General features: G+C 39.7%; 1 protein-coding gene across 5 annotated transcripts in view; it reads left to right on the plus strand.

The window, feature by feature from the left end:
* The window catches only part of LOC121950463 (transcription factor SOX-6-like), a 155,199-nt gene that overhangs the window by 15,438 nt on the left and 116,100 nt on the right, over positions 1-23,661 (plus strand). For all 5 annotated transcript variants that reach the window (XM_042496467.1, XM_042496469.1, XM_042496471.1 and 2 more), the window contains exon 2: positions 3,171-3,240. The gene's annotated coding sequence lies outside the window, so the exon portion shown is untranslated. The remainder of the gene's footprint in view (positions 1-3,170; positions 3,241-23,661) is intronic.

Raw genomic sequence — 23,661 nt, forward strand, 5'->3', positions numbered from 1 at the left:
AGCAAAATCACATAATTAGACAGAATGGACAGGCTCTGGTGTGCAGACAGTGATATTCAGTCCGCAAGCTGTGTTTCACAGTTGTGTGTTGTATGTTTTACATCAGAACAAAACTACTTACATGTGTAAAACAAAAACTTTTACAGCTAACTTTGATGTTATAGTTTGCTGGAGTCAAGGGCATATAGTTGTTGTTTTTTTCAACATAGTGCTGTGGGTCGACGTGGAAGTTAAGGTCACCCTGGCTCCCTCCACAAAAAGGCCTTTGGGGTTTTTCTGTTGGATTTCGGATTATTGTAGAAAATAAGCTCTGTGATACTGACACATTTTGTTCAGTAAGATAATCTCCATGAATGAGCACCACTTTTAGGATTTTTGAAACCTAAATGCAATCACCAGAAGTCTCATTTAGCCACTTGTTCTTTTTTAAGACACATACAAGCTTCAATGTTCACAGGTGGGGTATTTACTGATATATTTTATTTGGTAGAAAAAAAGCACAAATGTCTCTTATGCATTAAATTAAAACACCTGTGTGACAGTTGACATAAACAAAGGATCAAATCACTTTGTAAGCTAAATATAGCCGATCCCAATCAGTCAAAAAAATTCCTTGATAGGGCAACATGTCCCCATGCCCCCCCTAAAATCTACACCTAGGACTCGAGTCATTAATTTGAACCCCTGAATTTTGTAAAACAATTGCACAACATGACCATAACGTGAGGATATGATTCCATTTAAAACCAAAAAAATGACAACACTAAATTACTGTCCCACCCATTCTCTAAATTTCTTTGTCTCAGCTCTGAGGCCTTTATTTTGAAATAAAAAAAGTTGTTATATGTATAGATGTTGGAGCTCACAGAGGGTTAATATGCACATGTAGGAGCTTGAAAATCTGCAGGGGCAGGTCTCGAAATCTATATTTATGAACTCTTCTGCCACACCCTGCAGCACAACTCCTGCACAGTTAGCACACAGTGACTGATAACACTGTATTGTTTAACATTGTCTTACCCTTATAGATCTTTCCTGCACCACACCTTAATTCTATATGTTAGCAAAGTGGAAGTGCTCCTTTTGAAAACGGTAGTGTGTATATATACAGTATTCACATATATGAACATGTCAGTGTATTCAGAAATGCATAGACTGTTTTGTGCGGAATTCATGCAGTGTGAATACTGTATGTGTGTGTGTGTGTGTGTGTGTGTGTGTGACCATGTGAGTTTTGCGACAGCTCTTCTCTACTAGGCAGCCAGCTGTCTCTCTGATTACCCAGCATCCTCCAGGTGTCAGATCTGCCATCTGCAGATGAGTGGCAGGGCGTGTGTGTGAGAAATGGAGGGGAGAGGGAGTAAAAAAAGAAGAGGAAACAGAATAACTGGTTCTGCAGACATCTGGAACGTGTTCAGACGGGTCAGTGAGAGCCGCAGAGTGTGAACGGTGCTCAATTGAAATGGTGGCTTTTAGAGTACTTGGCTTTTTTCAGCTGTTATTGGGTAACACTGCTTCTTCCAGGAAAAAGAAAGAAGTTGCATCGAACAGAAATGTTTACAGGGGTGTTTCACACAAGTGTGTTTTTGCCGACTTTTTGTTATCATTATTATTATCACAAGAAATTCTTAGTGTACAAGCCTTTGAGTTGTTTGAGTCAGAATTGCCCATAATTGTGCCCTGAGAGAAAAATGCATCCAAGAGAAAATCATTTGGTTGATTAAAGACATGAATAAAAGATCATACACGCCCAGTGTTCGCTTTTTTCTTCATTGTTCTCAATTAGCCTCAAATTGTGGAATCAAAGGCGTGTTTGTGTTGTGCTCTTTGTACAATTTAGATGCTGTGATAAGCCGCTGCCATGATGTCAGAGAAATGCTACTGTGGCCTGTGTGTGTTGTTGCCAGTCTGTTTGAACCCAGCTTCTCTCTTTAAGTCTCTTCTTGTCCAGTTCAGGTCCTTCTTTAATTAGCAGCCTCCCATTCTCAATTAAGACTAGCTCCTGTCATCCTCTCTCAATTCAGGGCCCTCTCAAGGCAGTCCCATCCTGAACACCTTCAAAGCGCTCCATCGGCAGTTTGACCTCTTTAATGTCATTATTTGTTTTGTGTGACCCCTGGTTTAGCAAATGCCTGTATGTAGTGGGTGCTTGTGTGCGTGTGAGGCTATAATAAGGCTGACCCCAGGTTAGTTCTTGGAGTGGTCTATTTAAACCAGGCAGCCCAGGAATGATTAGCTGTCCATTTGATGAGTGATTTTTTTTCCCCCCATGCTCTCATTGGAATCAACTTTTGAAAGAAAATATCAGGCACCGCAAACTGTATTAAGACAGATTGCTGCCAATTTTTTAACTTCAAAGCTTCGTGCGAGAATCATGCTGTTTGTCGTTTCTTGGACTCTATTTGGCTGTGTGTGTGCTGTTGTTTGTGCAGTGAAAGTGCTGTGTGCGAAACACACAGGTCCTCTGTTGGCTCTGCTGTGGACTTCACACTGGACCTCTGTTCTGTGTTGAACGTCCACTACAGAGGGACCTCAGGTGGGTCCAGAGTGCATTCGCTGGGCGCCAAAAACACTTTTCAATCCACATTTTCAGACTTTGTCAAACCACAATTTGTTGGCGGGATGTGAAGAATTTGGTTGGTGATCATTAAAATGTTTCCTGATGGGCAGGGTGACACACTCTTCCTTTAAGGGGTTGGTTTGCCCAAAATTACAGATGAAAATGTCTCACTTACCTCTTGGGGCATATAGCCATGTATAGTTTTGGATAAACTTTTAAATATCTGTTTAAGTTGTATACATCCGCCCCAATAAATCGTAAGTAAAGGAAGCTGAATTTGTGAGAAATGAAACAGCAATGTCTCCATTGTCCATGCTATTTCTTAGGTGGAAGGTAGTTATAGTTAGGCTGTTTTCATGCACTGATCTTACATATATACTGTATTCGCAATATTTTGGCTTCATTTTTGAACAGTGGGAGCAAATGGAGACGCATTGTCTATCTTTATATATAATACCTAGGTTGGAGGAAGAAATCTGAAAAACAGATAGCTCAGCAACCTTGATAAATTAATTGTAATTTGTAATTTGGGTGAAACGTTCCTTTAACTGATAGAGATGATGATGCACCATAGTCATAATCACTTTCCTGTGTTTTCCCTCTTTTCCAGGTGACGTTCATGAATTTTAAAGTCGTCCACAAGTGAGAAGAGGGTGTTGGAGTTGAAGTCTCTTATTTCTGTAAGTTTCCCAAATTGATTTGTACAAATGATATTGATTTCCTTGAGCTGTAACCTGCCAGCTTGTGTATGCTTTGTGCCGCTGTTTGGCATTTTGGATGATTGCTTTCACCAAACGGCAGATAATAAGCATTCAAAAAGAACACGCGATTGTTTCCACAAAGCTTGCTGGTGTTTGAACATTCTACATTTTGCACCAGTGGTTGTGTTAGCAGAACAAAAGTATGCGTGTGTGTGTGTGTTAGTCTACGTTAGCAGACTCTGTGCATGTCCACTGCCTCTCTCCTCTCCACCGGCACATACAGAAAGCTTTTGATTTGTTTCACAGCAAATGCAGACCTCCACTCCAGTTAGTATTCTGCCCTGTGCACCCTCAATAGCTGCTTTCACTTGGGTGAAGAAAGGGGTCTTTTAAGACTCTCACAGGCATCACTCCAGGAACCTTTCAGCGCCGGGACCTACAGTATGCCTTTTAATGGACTTTCTCTCTGTGAGCAATAAAGATTATATCTGGAGTCAAATAGTGCTGTAGGTAACACTAGCCCAAATTAAGCTGGTGAGGTCGCAGTGGCTGATCTTGATGGCTTCAGCAGAGGCAGGAGACATGTGAAATGTACAGATGGGAGAGGTTAGAGAAAAGAGTGATCTGACCATCTGGCTAATCCCCCTGTTTAAGAATACTTATTAAGGCCCTCACTAGTGGCCCTTGAGCCGTGTCACTGCTGGGTCAACAAGTGGCCTCACTAGTAACTCGCCTTCAGAGTGGACAGACAAGCCTCAGTGTTCTGCTGAGGGTGATAATCTGTGTCCTGCTGGTTGGTCGAGGAGTTCAGTTTCAAAGCCTTGATTTATGGCTCGTGTAAATCATGTTGTATCACAATCTAGAGTTATTGTTCCTACCCAGGGGGTTCGAGACCCTATTAAGGGGTCACTTAGTGAAGCAGCCTCAGACACAATGTTACAAGAAGACATAGCTTCATTTTAAAGGTGTAATACATACCGTTTCTTTATTAAAATGTCCAAAAACAGCCTGACCAATGTTATATATTCCACTGAGTTGTGTACTTACATTATCCCAAATGTTTCTTACAAAATTTTCATTGAAGACATGGTCTGTGTCATTTGGTTATTGCCTGCTGGTGGTCACTGGCCAGGGTTGTATTTGTCTGCAAGGAGCTGTCATAGAGTTTTTACAATATACTTTTTAGGTCTTGGTTGTTTTGAACTAAGCTATATATTTTAACCAAATGAAGGATTTTAGTCATCAGACATCTGGATCTTAAATTATCAGACAAACAAGCTGAGCAAATGTTTGTGGAAACTCCACTCAACATGCAGAACAGCACTAGAAAAACACTGATTTTTAACACGAAACTGCTTTATTCAGTGTTTCTACTGGTTTATGTCACCAGTTCCATTTGTTTTGGAGAGAAGGCAACCTCTGCAGATAATTCGGCTCCAGGTGAAAACTTGCTTGAAAAACAGTAAACACACAAGTAGGAGCTGGGCTAGCAGCCACTCTACGAGAAGCCGAACAGCATAGGAAAACACTGACTTTTAAAAGTGAAACTGCTTTATTCTGTGTTTTTCCCAGCTTTACTCACCGGGTCTGTTTGTTTTGGAGAGGAACAGACATCTAAGATACCACTGGTTGTTACTGTTTTGACTGAGAGACCCCTTGCGGCTGAAAAATACACATTGTATCTTTGATGGGTCAAAAACATTGAAAACCACCGATCTACAGCAAATGGTGTAACGTCTCACGACACTTAGTTTTTGATCCTTTGGAAGATGATATTTAACAGCTTAAAAGCAATAAAATTATAAAAACATCAAATTAATGAATATAGGCCTCCTACATTTATTTCCTCCGCCTAATTTCACTATGTTTGAAGAAAGGAATCGTGTCATTATTGGGGAAAACCAGACCACTTAGGTCCGCCTTTAACTCCATCAAACAACCTTAATTTCATCAGTTCATCTGGAAACTTGAAATCACATTATTGTGTCTTTTGACATGCAATTGCTTTTCAAATTGAATTACATGGCGGTAAGATGACAAGTGGACCTCCCTAACAAAATTACAGTCTGTATAGGTTGCTGATCATGTCGTGACGGGAACAATTTATGGTATCTTTGTTTTATAAGACTTTGGAAGGAAGTGGGTGCTGTGTGGTGGAGAATTTGCAAAATCTAGGCCTTGACTGTACATACTGTATTTAATGCCTTTGATCAGAGGAGCTGGGGTGTGTCTATGACTAATGTTTCAGATGATATGACATCACTGGGCATGTCACAAAATCTGTCTTGAAGCACGTTCATATTGGTTACACTGTGTTTATTGTGAGAGCGTGGAGAACTAGATCCAGATTTTTATTTGTGCATTCAAAATCAGTTTTTAGGGTTATAGGTTGATAAGGAAAAAAGGGTCATAGATAGTTTAGCTTTCTATTGTGAGTTATTCCAGCATTGCATTTATAACAACCCAATCACTGGAAAAAAGAAGTTGGCATTGTACATTTCTGCACTCTAGAGATGTTAAAGCTGCCACAATATATCTGGGTACAAAACAACCGCTTTCTATTGTTGTTCATTTTGTTTTTTATTGTAAAGAACAAAATAAAATAAAATAAAATAAAATAAAATAACTGTGCAATTCCCTCCCCAATGAATATTTTATATTGCTGTAAAAACATCAACAAATTTACAAGATTATTGAACACAACAAGATTATAAGTTACCTTAACCCCAATACTCACTTTTCCTGAATAGAGCTTGAACGCATCACAATGTAAGTCAGTGTACCGTCCATGATCTGTTAGTTGCTGCCACCGGCTGCTCAGAGCTAACGCGAACTAGCTTTCCTCCTGCCAGTGTCAGCATGGACTTATTGATTTTTTTTTTCTCTCCACATGAACTCCTCAGATGTCCACTTGACTCCATTATAACCACCACCACACCATTCACCATCCCTTTCATCTCCCAATGACAAATTCATCTCATATGCTACAATACTTTAGAAACTTTGATATGATGCGTATGAAACATGCAAAGGAAGCATATTCATGGTTTGCAGAAATGTATAATGCCTCGCAACTGGGCTGTTTATAGATGGAGGAATTTTAATCTGAGATATAGTTTACAGTACATGCTGAACCTGCAAAGTTAAAGTCTTAAATGCAGCTGTAAGTATCAGTGAGAAAGACTTGAGAGGAGATTTCAGCCTCTTCATGCATCATGACAGGCTTATTTGCGGAGCTTTGTTGTTACGCATGGTTGCTGTAATGGCAGTCATTTGCAAAGAGTTAGAAAAGTGACCAGACAGCAAGCAGCTGTTGGGCTGATTTGTGGTAAGCTAATGAGCTAATGAACTCACTGAGGTTACCTGTTTGGCTTCCCCAAAAACAATGTCCTTTTCTGCTTTTTACTTCAGCTTTGTATGTGAACTTCAGTGTTAGAGCGTAAGACTAATCAGCGCTACTAATGGGCAGCGTCTAACAAAATTTACTGCCGTTTCTCAGTACTTAACTTTATGTTAACAGTGATCTATTATGTCCTCTTGAGCTTGGACATTTACTTAATTGATCTGATTTGTCCACACATATGAAATGTCCAGTGTGGACAGAATGCCTTGCAAGTTTGTGTTGAGGAGCTTCATGTGGGAAAAGGGAAGAGAACTTCAGCGATCTGCTACAGCCACGCTTCAAGTCAGCACATTCGTTCATGCATGCCAGCTCGCCAGCACATCTGCGACAAGTACATATGTTTGTTTGTCATGTATTTAGTTGTTTTCCAGGCTGTGTCTGTATCAATTTATTTGTGTTTGTGCTTGCATGCATGTTTGTGTTTTGCACACTCATGCCTCATCAACATCCCGTCTGAGGCCCATCTGGTTTGCTTTGAAGAGGCTCGTGGAGCTGCAGTGGCCGGGGCTGTAAGGCAGGGCTGGGCCAGCAGCGGTTCCTCCCCACTTACACATAAATCCACGGTGCGAGGCCCTCTGCCAGTAACAGTATAGACCGACCCTCATGGCTACTTCCCAAACCACCCAAGCTCATACCCCACTTTCTCTCTTCTATTGCCCTTGAAATGGGGCCTGCTCTAAATATTATCTCCCCCTGTGCTTTATCCCTCCGTTTATCCCTAAGTCGGCAGAGAGAAGAAAGGAGCCGTGGGGCTGAGTCACTTTTTCCCCTCTCTTCTCCGCTCTCCAAAACCGCAGGCAGCGGCAGCGGCTTCCTGGAGATGAGCGCTTTTGTCTGTTGTGTGACCGCTGCGGCTTTAGGCAGATCCTCCTATGATGAGGTAATGCACGGGCTAGATGAGGAGGCAGAGTGAGAAAGGAGGGAGGTGAAGGAGGAGAGCAGCCTCTTGATCTATATTTTAACCTTTGATTTATCCGGGGAAAGGGTACTTAATTGGGGTGCATGCTCCCTTTTGCAGCAGCACCCTGCTTCACACGGAGGCCACTGCGCACATTTACACCTACTTGGAGGTGGCCGGTGTTACTGGTGATCAGCTGGTGCGTGCTGATTTTCTCCACCGCAGCGTCTGTGGGTGATGAGTCAACAGTTGAGGGAAGATAAATCATGATTCCTGTTTTAAAGCTTTTCTCAGGTTATCCGGTTTTCCAACGAGCAACCATTTTAGTGAAAAGACATTTGGGGAATACTGGCGCCAGGTAATCTGAGGTTGATATGTCTGATCTGGTGGTGCAGAGTAAAAAGAGCGAACAATGTTGGCAGGTCGGAAGACAGGAAGAGGGAACAGCCCTGTATGTTCTCTTAGTGATTAGATGAAGTGCCTGGATAAAATAGTCAAACCTTCAAAGACAGTTCTCTCTGGTGGTTAAAATGCTAAAGATCGATTAATTCTACCTTCAGGAGGTGTCTCGGGACAGAGTGTGCGTAAGTGTTTCTTCCAGTTGTTAAGGTTGCAGTTGCCCTCAAACATGATGCTAAAGTTGCTCTGAAACATCTTGACTTGATGTGAGTGTGATAGTGATTGATGTATGGACAAATGTAAAAGAAAACATTAAGGATTCTGAAACATCCTAAAAGGTCTTCGTCGGTTTCCTTTTTATTGCCTTGCCAAAAAACTGTTCCCGTAACAGGAACATATGTAAAGAAAGAGCCGGCAACTCCAGTTCCAGTGCCGATGCTTCAGAAAAAGCACATGATGTGCACACAGCCCAAGCCAAGTGAAGGAGCCGGCAGCAGAGTGAGCTGTAGTACACAGGGAATTGGCAAGAGTGAAACTGGAGGGGAGAAAGAAAATTGTTAAATTTGTGTTTTATTTCTTTCAGGAAAGTTTGTTATTTTGTGTAACCTGTAAACAATTAAAAATATAAGACCAAAACCTGAAAAGTGGTCATTTTGATGCTTTATATTAGCAAATACATATTTCTGAATGCCAGACATCACCAGTGATGGGAAACTAGAACTGCACTTTACCACTACTTAACAATGAAAAGTTGTCAAACTACATCTTAACTGCTCTTGAAAAAATGTCATCTTATCAAAGTAAAACTGGTTTCAAAAAGTAGTTGCCACTGAATAATGTGTAGGTGCGTTTAATTTTGGGACTAGTCCAGTCCTCACCTAGGCGGCCAAAGGTTGTGTTTGAAGGAAACGATAGGGAGCAATTGTTGGAGTGGAATCAAGAAAATGCTAAACCTCTGGGGAAATTTGTAGTATTCAGTTGCAGACTTCTTGGTTAACTACTCCCTGAAAGTGCTGGGAGATGGGACACTGTATTTCTTTGTAGAAAGTATAAAAGGTTGATATTATTCTAAGACACAGTTGGCAATAACAAAGTTGGGCATAAATCCAGCTTGTGTGATCTGCATGAGTGCGCACACACACTGTGAGTGTGTATTCACTGACACTGACGGTCTTTCCTGTATGTGCTCATGTCTTTTTTCTCATTTCTCTGGTGACAACTGTTATCTGCTCGGCCTCCTGTCGTGGCATGCCACCAGACTTGCTGACATTCAAGATAATTGCTTCCTCTTTTAACTGTCATGGGTCATGGAGGTCAGAGGTCAGGGTCAATCTCAGCTGTTGTACTCAGGGCTACAGGGGACGCCACCTGGTCCTTAGATCATGAAGATCCTGCACATTATTTTCTCCAAACAATATGCTTCTACACCTTTGGTTGTAGAAGGTTGTTGTAATCTATTCAGCTTCCTTCCAACACTTCATTATGAAAACAGAGGGTTTTAAGTAGCTTGTTTTTGAATTTGCCTGTAGGCCTTGTAGGTAGAAAGAAGGAAGGTTGGGACACAAAACACCACTCTGCAACTCAGTTACTGCTGCAGTGCTAACACCTGTTCCTGAGGGACTTGTGGCAGCTTCTTTTTTGTGAACACCATTTTCCTGACCCTGAATCGAGCCTACAACCCAACACCACATCCTCATAATTACAGTATTCTCATTACAGTAAAAATCCAGCATCTCATTTGAAAGCTGCCATCAGCCAAAATTAACTGGCCTTAATGGCTGCTGATTGCATTCCGACACTGGCCAACCCCCTCCTCCTTTTTTAGTGATCCGATCGTTTAAGTACATGCGAGCATAATTGCGGTCTCTTCCTTGATTAGATTTGCGCCAGCTTTTAACAAAGCCTGCTCGAACTTAATCCAATGAGGCCCATTGTAGGGAGAGCGGAGGGATGACATCGCTCCTGGTTAGCTTCAAAATCAACTGAGCCGTCGAGCAATTAGGCTGCGCTGATAAAGAGGCTGGACAACTAAAACTAATGACACAATGTTTCCTAAAGCTCACAAGATAACAAGTGGGCAATTAAGCAGTAATTCATACCAACGGCAACTTTTTAGAATAGGTTAAGAGATGAAACATAGTGTCTAGTTAGTTGAATTTTGACATGTATTTAGTGCAGAGCATCTGCTTGTTCGGACCAGAATTGTCACTTTCACACTCGAGCCCCACTACAGAGCTCCATCCCTTCTGCTTTTGTCTGCTAAAAATAATAATATCTTTCTCGGCTAAAATTTGGGAATTTCACGCAGTTACACAAACGTCATGCACTTGTCAGACCTGACCCACTGGGACCGGAGCGAGCAGCCTAGCAGGGTGTTGAGGTGTCGGCTTTGGCTGCGTCCTCCGGTGACACCTGCCCGTCCATAATCACAGTTAGAGACTAAACCTCCCTCTGACCTGTGGCTGTGTGTCACACACTCAATCCTCTAATCTTCTCCTTTGTTCTCTGTCACTGTCAATCAGTCATGGACTAGGAGTCAGCCAGAGGAAAGTTTGTGCGTGTGTGTGTGTGTGCGTGTGTGTACGTGTGTGAGTGAGGATACAAACTTTACTCACACTTATGGTAAACTGCTGTCTGCATTTATGTGTCTGATAAGTTGGTTGCTTTTATAGAGTGTGCATGGAAATTAGGGTTGAATCTATTAGTCAATTGACAGAAAATAAACGAGCAACCATTTCAAAAATTGATGAGTCATATGAAAGGGACATTAAGATATTAAGCCAAAAAATTTGGCTTAAAAAAAAAAAAAAATTGAATTAATTTTTTTTTTTAAAAAATTAAAAAAGTGACCCCAAAAATAGAAAGAAATTTGTAAAAAGTACAAGAAAATTACCTAAAAAAATCATAATAAAAAACAAAACAAACAAAATATAAAAAAGAAACAAAAAATTAATTTTAAAAAATCAAGGAAATGACCTGTAAGAAGTGCTTGAGAAGTTAGAATAATTCTGTAACATAATTATAGAGTAGCATTATTATTTTAGCTTTTTCTTTATTTTTTAATAAGTTTCTTATTGCTTTCTTCCCCCATGTTTTTTTTTAAAGAAATCACTCTAATTTGCTCAGGGTTCAACTGTTTAAATACTTGTGAAAGGTGCCTGATACCAGCACAAGAAAACTGATGTTGCTTCAGGTTTCAATGGGTTAAACATGGCCAAAGTTTCAAATAATGAGGTGAGCGTATGTAAAAGTAACCCCTGTGTGCAGAAACGTTGGCTTCAGACCATTCAGAATACTCAGTTTCCAGTGTTTTTTTTCTACTTTGGCTACAAGCTGACATCAGCTAGTGATGGATTTCTTTACATGCTAATCTGCTCCAGGCACGCTCCTGTAAATATTTACAATACGTGGCCTACAATGCTACATGTAGCTACATACTCACATGCCCACATGTAAGGATCTTTGGTTTAAAAGCCTTTGATTTTTTTCACCATAGTCATACTGCAGTCATACTCCCGCTGCAGTGATAGTGCAGAGATGCCTGGATACAGAAGTCCCTGAAACACAGACAAATCAGAGCAGGATGAGCTATTAGGGCAAGGGGGCTTAAAGAGACAGGTGCTAAAACAGAGTGTTTTAGACAGAGGGTGAATACAGGTGTTCAAGTACAGATAGTATGAACAAATTAAAGAGTTTTTTAAACATTAAAGCATGTAAAAATGTTCTAGCAGAAACCCAAAATACAAATATGAACCTGAAAAAAAGCATAATAGGGCCCCCCTTAAGTATTTTTCCAAGCAAAAGTTCCTCAGATTTGAATATTTGCTCGTTTTCATGGTCCTCTGTGATAGTAAATTAAATATCTTGGGGGTTTGAAATTGTTGGTTGAACAAAACAAGCAAGTTCATTAGCTCTTTTTTCACTAATTTCTATAAACCCATGAATTGATTACTTAAGAAAATAAAAAACACAAATGAATCCATAATAAAAATAAATATAAGATGCAGCCCTTTTTCAAGTCCTGAAAAATATTGGCGATTGAGTTTGTATTATAATATTTATGTTTTAAATTCTGTAGACGGATGTTATCATTCATGCTATTTCTATAAATTGAGAAAATTACTGTTAAAAAAGGAAATGAAAAGTTTAGGAAATCATAGTTTTAAGTGCAAAATGCTTACAAGAAGGCGAAAACGCGTACCTGCGACAGAGTTTACATGTGATGTTTATCTAAATGTCACTTTACAGGCATGTAATTGTCCTTAAACTTGGTGTAATTGATCTCTCCACTGACCAGATCAGTGTGTAGATTAAGAACAGGAAGGGTTTTGACTGAGACAAGACTCTCTCTCCTTCCCATCTCTTCTGTGTCTTCTCTATTCTTAACAATAGGATTTCACACTCACTATAAATAGGCCTGAACAAGTTGCAGCTCACCTGTTCAAGCTCTAACTAATCCAGCACTATTTCTATAGTTCCCCTCGAGGTTCAGTGATCTGGCCCATGAAGTGCCAGGAGATGAGCGGGCATGCTGGTATTTGAGAAAACGTGCGAGAAAGAAACAAATGATTCTGGATGCAGGCCCAGTTTGTGAAGGGCTGTTTCGAAAAAATCAAAAGCTGTTGATTGTGGTTTCAGGATGTTTTTGCTTCGCATTTCTGATGTTAATGTACTTTATTGAACCTAAACATTCCAACATTTGGCAGAGCAGGAATAGCAGGTCAGAATATGTGTGCACGCACTGCACAGCGCACTCACATGAAAGCAGACGTACACCGCCTTATCTGGGTCCTGTGTTTACAGGCAGTTGTTGACAGTAGCTGATACGCAGCATGATAAATGCGCTTTGATTTACAGGGGAAACAATGCTGTATTATGTGAGCCAGGGACACTTAAGACTGGAGTAACTGTGATATGAACACAAGCCAAATTCATGTGTGCGTGTTTAAGAAGGCAAGCAGCTCCGGAGTATGTTTGTCAAAGCCTTCAAATGAGGCTCCAAAATGCTTGGCTCCCTCTCAAATCCTGGATCACTCGCTGATAATAGAGACAGATTTTTGATGCTGCCGCCAATTTGTCGTTATTAAAAGATCCACATTCAGATATGTACTCAAAAGTGCTGCGCACAGGCATCGCTGGAGAAATGTTATAGGCTACAAATGCAAATGATTTATCATCTGGTTGCTATTAATTTAACCTATGGAGTCTTACTCAATAATTAATGTCTATTGGCATATGACCCTATAAGCCATACAGTAAACAGCATGTCTCATAACTATGTATGAGATCTTGTAGTCAGCTAATATATGGCTGAAAGGCCCAGAGACAAGCCCTGGGTCTTAATAAATCAGCCATATCTAATGAACCCCCTAATTGTGATTTACAGCCTGCAAGCCCGGTGCTGCGATGGAGAGAGAAATGACTGGAGAGAGAGAGAGCGGGAGAGAGAGAGAAATCAGAGGACAAGAGTATCCTCGTCCAGTGGAGCAGCAGGCAAAAAGAGGCTTTATTAAAAATGTTGCTCCCTTCCAGCAACTGTGAAATTCTTGCGTGAGTCTCATGAGAGGTTCGTCGAGATAAAAATCAGAACAGCTGGATGAGTAACCGTTACACTTACAGTCCAACCATCAACTGAAGAGTGAAAGAGAGGGGATATTTATACATTCACTTTATGGTCCAGTGTGTAGGATTTAGGGGGATGTATTGGCAGAACTGAAATGCAATACAAAAATATGTTTTTAGTGTATAATCAAATGAAAATAAGAGTCATAGTGTTTCCGTCCTTGTGAAATGAGCCATTTATATCTACATTGGGAGCAGGTCCTCGTAAATGTTGCATCGCTATGTTTCTGCAGAGGCGTAGAGTGTAGAAGTGTGTGTAGTGTAGTAGAGTGTGTTGTGTGTTCACGTTTAGCGCCAACTTTAGTCAGCAGCACCTCAAATGAGACCACCTGAAAAACACTGACTTTTTTTTTTTTTTTATAAATGTAAAACTGCTTTATTCAGTGTTTTCACTGCTTTAACCCTTTGAAACCTCGGCAGTTGGCTTGATTTCTTTAAAAAAACATGGGGAGGAAGGCAATTAGCAACTTCAGAAGAAACAACCCAAGAGTTAACAAGAAATTAGGAAAAAGTACAAGAAAATAACCTGAAAATGGCAAAAAACACCCAACAACAAAACAACAACAAAATAAACAAACAAGGGAATAACCTGAAAAAGTGCTCAAAAGTTATAATAATTCTCATGCGTGTCTCTGACATGCCGAACACTGTTCACTCTGTGAATAACTTACCAAATGTCTGGATCGGAAATAAATTTCTGGGCTAGAAGCACGCTGGCGATGTGTCAAATTGCGTCGGAAAAGCATTTTGAAGCAATTTGAACATGAAACTGCTCTTTTCACTGTTTTTACTGATTAAGTCACTAGGTCTGTTTGTTTTGGAGAGGTAGAGACCTCTGCGGATAATTGGGCTCCTGGTAAAAACCCCACAAATTGTAATGGGGAGAAGTTTCAGCTGCAGTCCTCACAGACGCCATTAGATCCCCCAAATCTTACTGTACTCATTCTGGCTCCTTTTTTTTCCTCTTCAATTTGTCGTTTACTCTCTCTGGTAATTTTTGACAGATGAAGTATTGCATTGCACGTGTCTTTGGACTTTTTTGTCACTGATATTTCAGTCTGTGTTTTGTGTTCTGTTTTTGGTTTTTATTGCTAAACAACTCCTCTCTTATTTATTCCAGTCTAACTGAAAACATGCGGCATGTTGCTTCTGTGCCAGAATACTTTTCTTACTAAAGACCTATCAACATCGGCCCCTCGGAACAACAAATGTAAGAGCTTTTATGAACCATCTGTACCATAGAAACACTACTGTTTTAAATGCTACTGTGTGACTATAAGTGATGAAACACGAGCAGCAACTTATAATTGACATATAAGTTTTATTGCCTGATGCACAAATGCCAGACTTTCCACGCTTTACGTCAGTCATGTTGGACTGAACAACCCCACCTGAGTCTTATATATTTGCCCTGAATCGAGGGCTTAAGTCCATGTGAAAAACGGCTGCTGCGATTGGCTAGATTAACACCCTACATGGTTTAAAGTGAGGCCTTGTGTGCCGTGAACAATGTATATTCGCTGTGGGCCGGTAAAGTACAATGGATACCTTGTGTGGTATAGAGAGGCTCTGACCTCGCAGCACACACTCACACCTCTCTACGCCCAAGAATGTGACTATGTGTACTTGTACATCTGTTTTTACATCTTGCTTATGTTCATATTCCAGAGAAAGGTAGAGCGTGACTTATTTGCTTTCCTCGCCCGTTTTTTTCTCACTGATTTTCAACCAACACAAAGCTGCCTCTTCAACATTTCTCCCCTGCATGTGTTTATTGAGTATAGGCCACTCGTCCATGGTATCAGATGTACCTCATCCACTCACACATAACTGTTTCAAATCACCCAGCCTGTTTCCCATCATACACATACACAGCTAAACACACTCATATACACTCTGTGGCTTCAGTCAGAGCAGGGGACACAGGATTGGAAAGGAAAGGATTAGTCTGGATTGTGACAGCTCGACATGCCGGGGGACACTGACGTGCCTCCAACTGCCAAACAAGACAACTACTGCTGGAGAGGAGAAGAGGTTTTCAGCTTGACTTCCCTTACTTTTCGTCTACCTTCTTTACACTACATCCAAGCCCTGTTATGTATAGATGTAAAACAATATATTGCATAACTCAAATTCTTGTTTTACATCTGGGGGGTTAGGGTTAGGGTTTGGAATATATTTCGTAGAATTTCTAGTCCAGTGCTGATGAGAGGAAATTTGGTATTAAATCAAACTTGAATTGCATTACAGTGCACATCATCAGAATCAGGCCCAACAGTTTATAGAAGATAAAAAATGAAAGCGTTTTATATTATTGGATGATTTTGATACTGTAGATTACAATAATTCAGTAATAATAATTAAGATTTTTTTTCTTTGTGGCAGTCGACAGTTAAGTTCTTTCTACTTTGTGTTCTTGGGCTCTGTGTGACATCCAGAGCATTAATACAGCAGCAAACTACTATTTGTAAAGATATAATGGAGTAATGGCATCCTGAGCAGAAAATGATACCTTTGAGTGTGTTGTAATTGGGGCTTTTTTGTGTGTTATTTATCTATTTATTTTTGGAAAGCTGGTCCGGTCGTGCGTGCATGTTAGAGGATGTGTTTATTCCACTGGCCAGTGGCGATCCTAGACTCAGGAGGGCCCCTGGCAAAGAAGCCTAAAGAGCTATGTAACCTCCCTTTAGCTAAATGCGTCAATATGTACTGCCATCAGCGGCCCTTTTTCCAATTTTTTTGGTGAGCCCAAACATTTGCATGGTTTCCCACTCCTGATGGTGCACCTCTGCCACAGGCTAGCTCATTGCTGCCATTTTGTACTGCTGATATTAGGAAGTATCACAGAGGTGTAGCGCACGCCCTGCGGTTTCACACCGTTAGCTCCGTCAGCACTGCTGCCGTCGTTTAGCCCTGTGTATGGACCTAGCACTGTTAGCCTCCAGCTCAGCTACCTCCATGATAAGAACCGTGTGCAGGCAACTCAACGACTGAATGTTGCAAAGAGCAGCTTTAACGCATGCACGCACGCACGTGCACACACACACACACACACACACACACACACACACACACACACACACACACACAAATTAAAAAAAGAAAGCCTAATTATGACAGCAGTGACTATTTAGCAGGGTATAATAAAGGTAATCAGTACAACATCAGCCTTTGGAGCACAAGACATAACAATACAATGAAGTAGTAGTGTATAGAATATAAATAGTAAATATAAAATAAATGTGTAATATCCATTAAATATTTCAAATTGTGAAATTAACATAATTCTGTTCTCTTGGCTGAATTTAAGTTTATAGGAGTGCTGCACTCACCATACAACCGTGCGTTAGAAGAGTGTCACATGAACGCTGATGTGCTGAAAAATGTTATTACATTCCTGCATATCTCCACTCTTTCCCCTGACATGTCTGCATATGTGACAGTGTGATACACCGACAAAATGAGCATCAATTAAGTCCTGTGTTCTGAGCACAGATGACTTGTTAGAACCATCTGTACACATTAGACATTCAGGCTGGTCAATAATTGAATAAAAATATGTTGTCTTGCGACTGACTGAAAGTAGCATGCCTCTGAATAATGCAGCCATTTCATGCTAACAAAGCTGAGGAAATCCTCAAAGCTCTTTCTGAGATAGGGAACAAAGCTCATTGTCAGAGGATAGAGAGGCAAGTGGGATTACAATGGGGCCATCCAGTGAAACGACTTGTCAGTCCTAATCTGGGATTAGCAGGCTTTCGCGCCTCCTGGGCGTTCTAAAAGCCACCTGTTTGGACGCCCCTGCAGATGATGTTACACTCTAGAACTTCCTGGTTTATTGTAATTATTTTGTTTGCATCAACGTTTTAAATACGCTTTTTTTTCCATCATGCAGATACAATCTTATGTTCACAGCTATTCACAAATCTAGTTTACAATTATACCATTCATTTGAATTTGCTAAAAGGTATGTATTCATGAATTAATGCTCTGATCCTTTGTAAAGCCTTGTAGACATACACATCTGAGTATCTGTCTGAGAATATGTGCATGGTTTGATGCCTTTGCTCTTTGTTGTCTCAAATCAACAACTGAAACTAATTAAGTATGAGCACTTTTGTATTTTAAAAGGGGTTTTGATCCTCTGTGCCATCATGTCCTCTCAGATCAACATTTGCTGAATTATAAATAAGGAGGTGGACAAATGGTCTAAATTAACAACATTGCAAAGCAGTAAACATGGATGCCTGATGATTGTTCTTAGATGCCGTGAGACCCTCGAGTCCTGAAATGACTTACTGAAGCTCACTTTGCTGCTAGCCTCAGGGCTAATGCAATCACTCTAAAAAATGTGTGAGGGCAGCTGTTGTATCACCACGAGCTTCTATCATGACTTTCTACTGTTGATGTCACCCTGAAATAGACTTTCCTGCCAATGATACTTTTGAAACTTAACCCTTTGGAAAATTAACCCACTTTGATTGCTTAATCCGCTTAATTTATTTGACATAAAGCACAGTCAACATGTTTGCGTTCCTTTGGTGCTTTATAAGAATATCAAGTTACAATGTCTTTTTATATACAAAGGGATGATTTAAAAAAAGTTAATTTCTTTCATTTTTAGAAAAAAAGGCATACTTTCATATTCTTAAGTTAATAGGATTTCCCCTTGTTTACAGCTTCTGTCAATTATATGGAAAGGGTGAAGCACAACAAGGCTTAAGACTTGTGTAACGCGCTTATTTGCGCATCACAGTGGCATTATGTTCGAGGTCAAAGGTACAAACGGTGTGATAATAAGGATAGTGGCTTGAAGTGAGAGGACATGTGATGGTTTGCTCCAACTGATAAACAAAGTATTACCTCCCATAAGGTGTTTGTCAAATGGCAAGCAGAATGCGCTTTAAGCTGATATAGATCAGAGGTGAGAAGAGGTAAAGAGAAAGAGAGATGATAGTGGGAAGGATAGAAGCGTGAGTGTCGTTGTACATGAAAAAAGAGGATACATAAAAAATTGTTTTGACTGTCTACCAGAGTTAAGATAACAGTTGATGGAATTAAAGCTTCCTTCTTTATGTAAGATGTATAAAATATTTTAGTACCTAATGCGTTTGTCAGTTTATAGTGACTACATATCTGCAAATGTTTTTTTTGACTCTGCTGTTGTTCAGACCTTAAGAAACCTTTCTGCCCAAGTTTTTTAATTTGGTCCAAAAATTGCACTGTTAACTGTTACATTTATCTGCCCACACATACTTTGTCTGCTGTACCACTTTGAGCTAACACTGCTGGCTCTGATACCCTTGTTCATATCATAATGATGTAGCATTTTGAAACAGCTCCTAATTAATCTGGGTATTGCTGTGTCCAACTCTAGTATTTCAAGCTACTTGCTGTGTTCCTCAGGGCTCTAGTCTCAGTTATCCTCTGTTCTTACTGGTTCTGTTTGATTCCCATACATGCTTCTAGGTAAAGTAATTTCCTATTGCAGTATTTCTTGTAGTTGTAACGCTGAAGATATAGAAATATATCTGTTTCTAATTACACCAGAACTCACAAGAAACCTCTCACAGACTTCAAGTCTTCAATATCCAGTATAAAAACCAAATATATTCATGGGCTTCAAGCAAATGTAAAGCATGTTAGGCAGGCTATACTAAGAATGATTTAGTATATTTCACAAACGTCAGACTAGAAGTCATGGGACGGTTTTTGACTTTTTTGTGAATTTTGCATAAAAGCCAAAACGCAAAATGACTTACAGAGGCAGGTTCAACTGTTTATAACTATCTATAATGATTTTTGTTTGTAAATGTATGTCTTACATGGATGCCTAACTTCCGCTCAAACTGTTGTTTTTTTCTGTTAAGTACTGTTTAAATTCTGCTGTTTTATTGGCAGAATTGTCTGTTTATATAACTGTATAGCTACCTGGACAATGTGGTCTTCTTTACAGATCAAGAAACAAAATGTTCATACTGACTAAGTCTTCTAACTACCTTGGGCGGGAGGTAGCAGACAAACCGTTCTTTTGAGCCGCCGAGTGTTTACTTTGGTCTTCAATGGTTTCTTCAGTGGTTTACTCTGTATCATTGCCATGAAGTAGATAAATGTATGTGTGTACTGTATTTGTGCTAGGTAGGGGTGTGTTCGCGTGCCAGGAAAAATAACAAGCACAAGGGAGGGTGTTGGTCAATAAGGGCACTTCTGGATTTCTTGGGGTCTGCGGTTTTGGTCCGGGTCCCTGAACACAGAGACCCGGCATAGTAGTGTTTGTTTACGCCCACTGTACAAACGACGCATTCATCTTTTTTTGAGTGTTCCATCATTGGCTTTGATTGAGATTTTCCATCAGCAGGACTAATGGAGACATCAGACCCCATGTTTGCTCCAGGTGTCCATCTGATGAGAGACAAAATCCTTAAATTGCAATGTTTGTGAGTATTGAAATATTCTGTTGACATTGGATGAAGTTGATGTCTCTCCGCATTTTCCTGCATGGAATAGATAGGGAATATGTTTGGCAATTTTATATTTGAAGAGATTTATTTTAGAAGAATAAAATTGTATGGATTGTATGGAACTCATTTATGGGGGATGAAAAATGGCTTAGGTGTAACTAAATGAATAAATAATTAAAAACAGAAATAAATGAATACATTAATGCTAACATAATAAATAAATGCACAATTAAATAAATTATGGAATGATTAATTTAATAAGAAATACATGCTGACATAATTAAATAAATAAATGTAAGTGGACAAAAATATATATATAAAAAAAACAATTAAAAACAACAAAAGACAATTATTTATTTATGTCCTCTTCAATTATGAACTTTTATTATTTTCAGCATTCATTTATTATCACCCTATTTATTTCAGAATTCATGTACTTATTTCTTCATTCTTTTATTTAAACATTAATTTTGCATTTATTTATTTTTGTATTTAATTCAGCATGTATGTTATTTTTTTTATTTTCACATGTACTATTTTGTATTCATTTATTTATGCCTAGATTTATTTATTCCTACATTTATTTCTGTATTTCTGTATTTATTTAGACTTAAATCATTTTCTGTCCTTCCATACTAAGTATTGCAATGTTTTCGTGTGCCAGAAAAAAAAGCAGTGAATTTGGCATTTTGTTTAAATAATACACTCCTATTCAATGCTGCCATTCTGTTACATGATAATTGATTTCCATCGGATCATCTGCCCAATAGTCCTTTTCTTCTACTTTTTTCAATGACTGTTGAATGGATTTATGAAAAGCTTCACCTGCCTTAGAGATTTTCTAAACTAATTTTCTTAACAAGGCTGACGGCCATGTCACCAACACAGAATAACAATGACACATTACCAAACCAGCAAAAACCACCATTCATCAGTGCTATCTTTCTGTGGGATCTAGTCTATTGTGGCTGTACCACTGACCCATCGTGTGGTTTGTCTGCACTGTAACTCCCAGACATCTTGTGTGAACCACACAGCGTGGGCAGTACTGTTTGTCTTTTTCTTCAGGTCTTAAGGTCTTTTTTTGTCCAGTAAATGATGGTGACTGTTAGGGGTGGATGAAACATACAATTTGTTATCAAGGGAAAAGTAACACATTTAGTATGTTTAGATTTCTTAAAAATTGAATTGAGAAATTTTTAATAAAATTACCAAATGGCAATGTCTGTTCATGGCCAATACAGTACCAAAACTAAACAGAGTATTTACTAATACTAAAGGTTTTTTTTATTTTTATAATGACAGCTGCAGTATATTCTTACTGTTGTAGAATGAATTTACTCAGTTTGATGGGAGTTAACTCAGTTTTGCTCTGTAGCCTCCCTGAATGCTGCCTCTGCCTACCAAATGTGAGGGCTTTGTGCTTGTAAATGCTTTCTAATTAGGTAAATACATAGCTCTCTTCAATGTAATGGACCGATCGTCACACAAAGACTTCTGTTTAGCTGAGAATTTGACTACGATGGCTGATTGATGAACATGCTGTTCTAACCCAACCATCGTGTATGGCATCCGCCTTCTGCTTACCTCCCTCCATTGTTTAACTTAAGTCATGAAAAGGTCAGAGAATACCTGCAGTCGCAAGCGATAAGCACCTACAGCTTTGAAATAGAGCAGCTAATTGTTGGCTCTGCTGGCTACAGAGCAACGGCACTGCCCTGTAACACTGAAATCCATGTTAATGAGTTGGAATTTCACAAAAAAAAAATTGCTTTTCTTGCTATGAAGGCAGTGACGAAATGGGCTGGTTTTGGGGGTAACTGGTGTTTTTACTGAATGTTTCTATTTTGGGCAAAAGAGCCACGACGAGGGAATCTCTGGGAGAAAACAGGGCAGTGTGTGTGTGTTCACATTCCACATGTCTGACCTATGACAGTGCCCTCTCTGTCCAGGCACTCTGCGATGATCTAATGAGAGTCCAGACAGACCCAAGATTTAGGAGCCGTTCTCATACAAGGCCAATTCTCTTTTGGCCTTTTTCATGTATTTATCCAGGGTAAGTAATAATGCTCATGCTCTTTTTACCAATGCTACTCAGTCACACCTGAGAGCTGCCTGGTACAGTCATAGACTTTAGCTGATGACCACCCGAACAACTTCACTGCAGAAATGAAAAGGCTTGAAAGAAGAGGGCTTTTAGGAGGCAGGAGGTCTAATACACTTTGGTCTCAAAAAAATACAAAGAACATTGAATTCTGTGGTAGTGGGCACAAAATGTGTTGAAATTAGGTGCTGACAACATGAAAGCAATTCCAATGCTTAATCAGTCAGGATCTTTTGTGGTGGTGGACACAAATTAAGTATAAAAAACAACAAAGTTAGCATAGGGTGGGAAGAGTGATGACTGGGTCAAACAAACATGGACTTTCAACCACTTTCCAACCTAGTCACTGTAGTTACGTGACTTTACATAACTACATATTATGTCTCTATTTTCACTGAAACCACAGTCTTTTTCCAAACTTTACAAAGTATTTTTTGCATTAGGAGACATTTAGGGATGGTGTGTATATTTTCACTTCTTACATGCATCCTCTCTTTTCAAAATAAAGTTCCATTTTAACTGGAAATGTATGGTTTCTGCTCGCTAAATGCATAAAGTTAAATAAGCTTTGTTTTTAGGTCTACTTCCTTAGGTTTAGATGAAAAGCGAACATGGCTAGGTTTAGAAAAAAAACATCATGGTCTGGCTTAAAAGTATAGTATGTTTGTTACTAATGTAGTAAAACATCATGTAACATATATCACTAGCATAGTATGCTACACATACTAGCACGCTATGTTATTAAAATAGCTCGATTGACTTTTGGTTTCATGGTGGAAATGAACAGAGGGCTGTCTCCTTTTGCAGTTCCTCCTGGTATGGACTGTCCAACAGACAAACAATTCAAAGGAAAGTCCTCAGTTTTCTTTCTTCTCTTGTTTTTGCTCTCTTATTTTTTCATCTCTCTGTTTGGTATTTCCCACTTCCTCAGTTCTATCCTGCTGGGATGGCTGGAGATTTTACACCCAATTGGTCGAGTCGACGGTCTTTGTCGAAGCCCTTCTCCCGCTCCACAAGTGGCAGAAGGGACCTGGGTTGTGAATGGCGCTTTGTGTACTGTTTTTCTAAGAGGGGGCCCTCTCTCTCCCGCTCTCATCTGTCACAGGTCCTTCTCCGTCCACGCTCCACAATGCCTGATTGTTTCTGCCAAGTCGCCAGGTTCCAGGCCAGATCTGAACAACGCTTTGCTGCCAAATTCCGACCCCAGTTTTCGTTTTTCTTCCCCTCACAAAGGGATTCTAAGTTACTGTCCACGTTTGAGGACTTAGCTAGCTGTCCACCAGAAACAGTTTGTTTGTTGAACGTGTCTCTGAGCTAAAGGCTGTGAGAATGTCCATAGGCAACAAACGAGGGAAGGGAATGTAAACCAAAATGCTCAAAGAGAACAGTAAGTAACATTGCTGAGCATTCATTGTTATTATTAATTACATACTGCATTCACTAGTCTTGTTCAGCTTGGATGTTAACCCTACCTGTGTGATCTTCCCAACCTGACTTCACGCAAAAAAAAAAA

The sequence above is a fragment of the Plectropomus leopardus genome, chromosome 11 (assembly GCF_008729295.1).
Source record: "Plectropomus leopardus isolate mb chromosome 11, YSFRI_Pleo_2.0, whole genome shotgun sequence".
NCBI lineage: Eukaryota > Metazoa > Chordata > Actinopteri > Perciformes > Serranidae > Plectropomus > Plectropomus leopardus.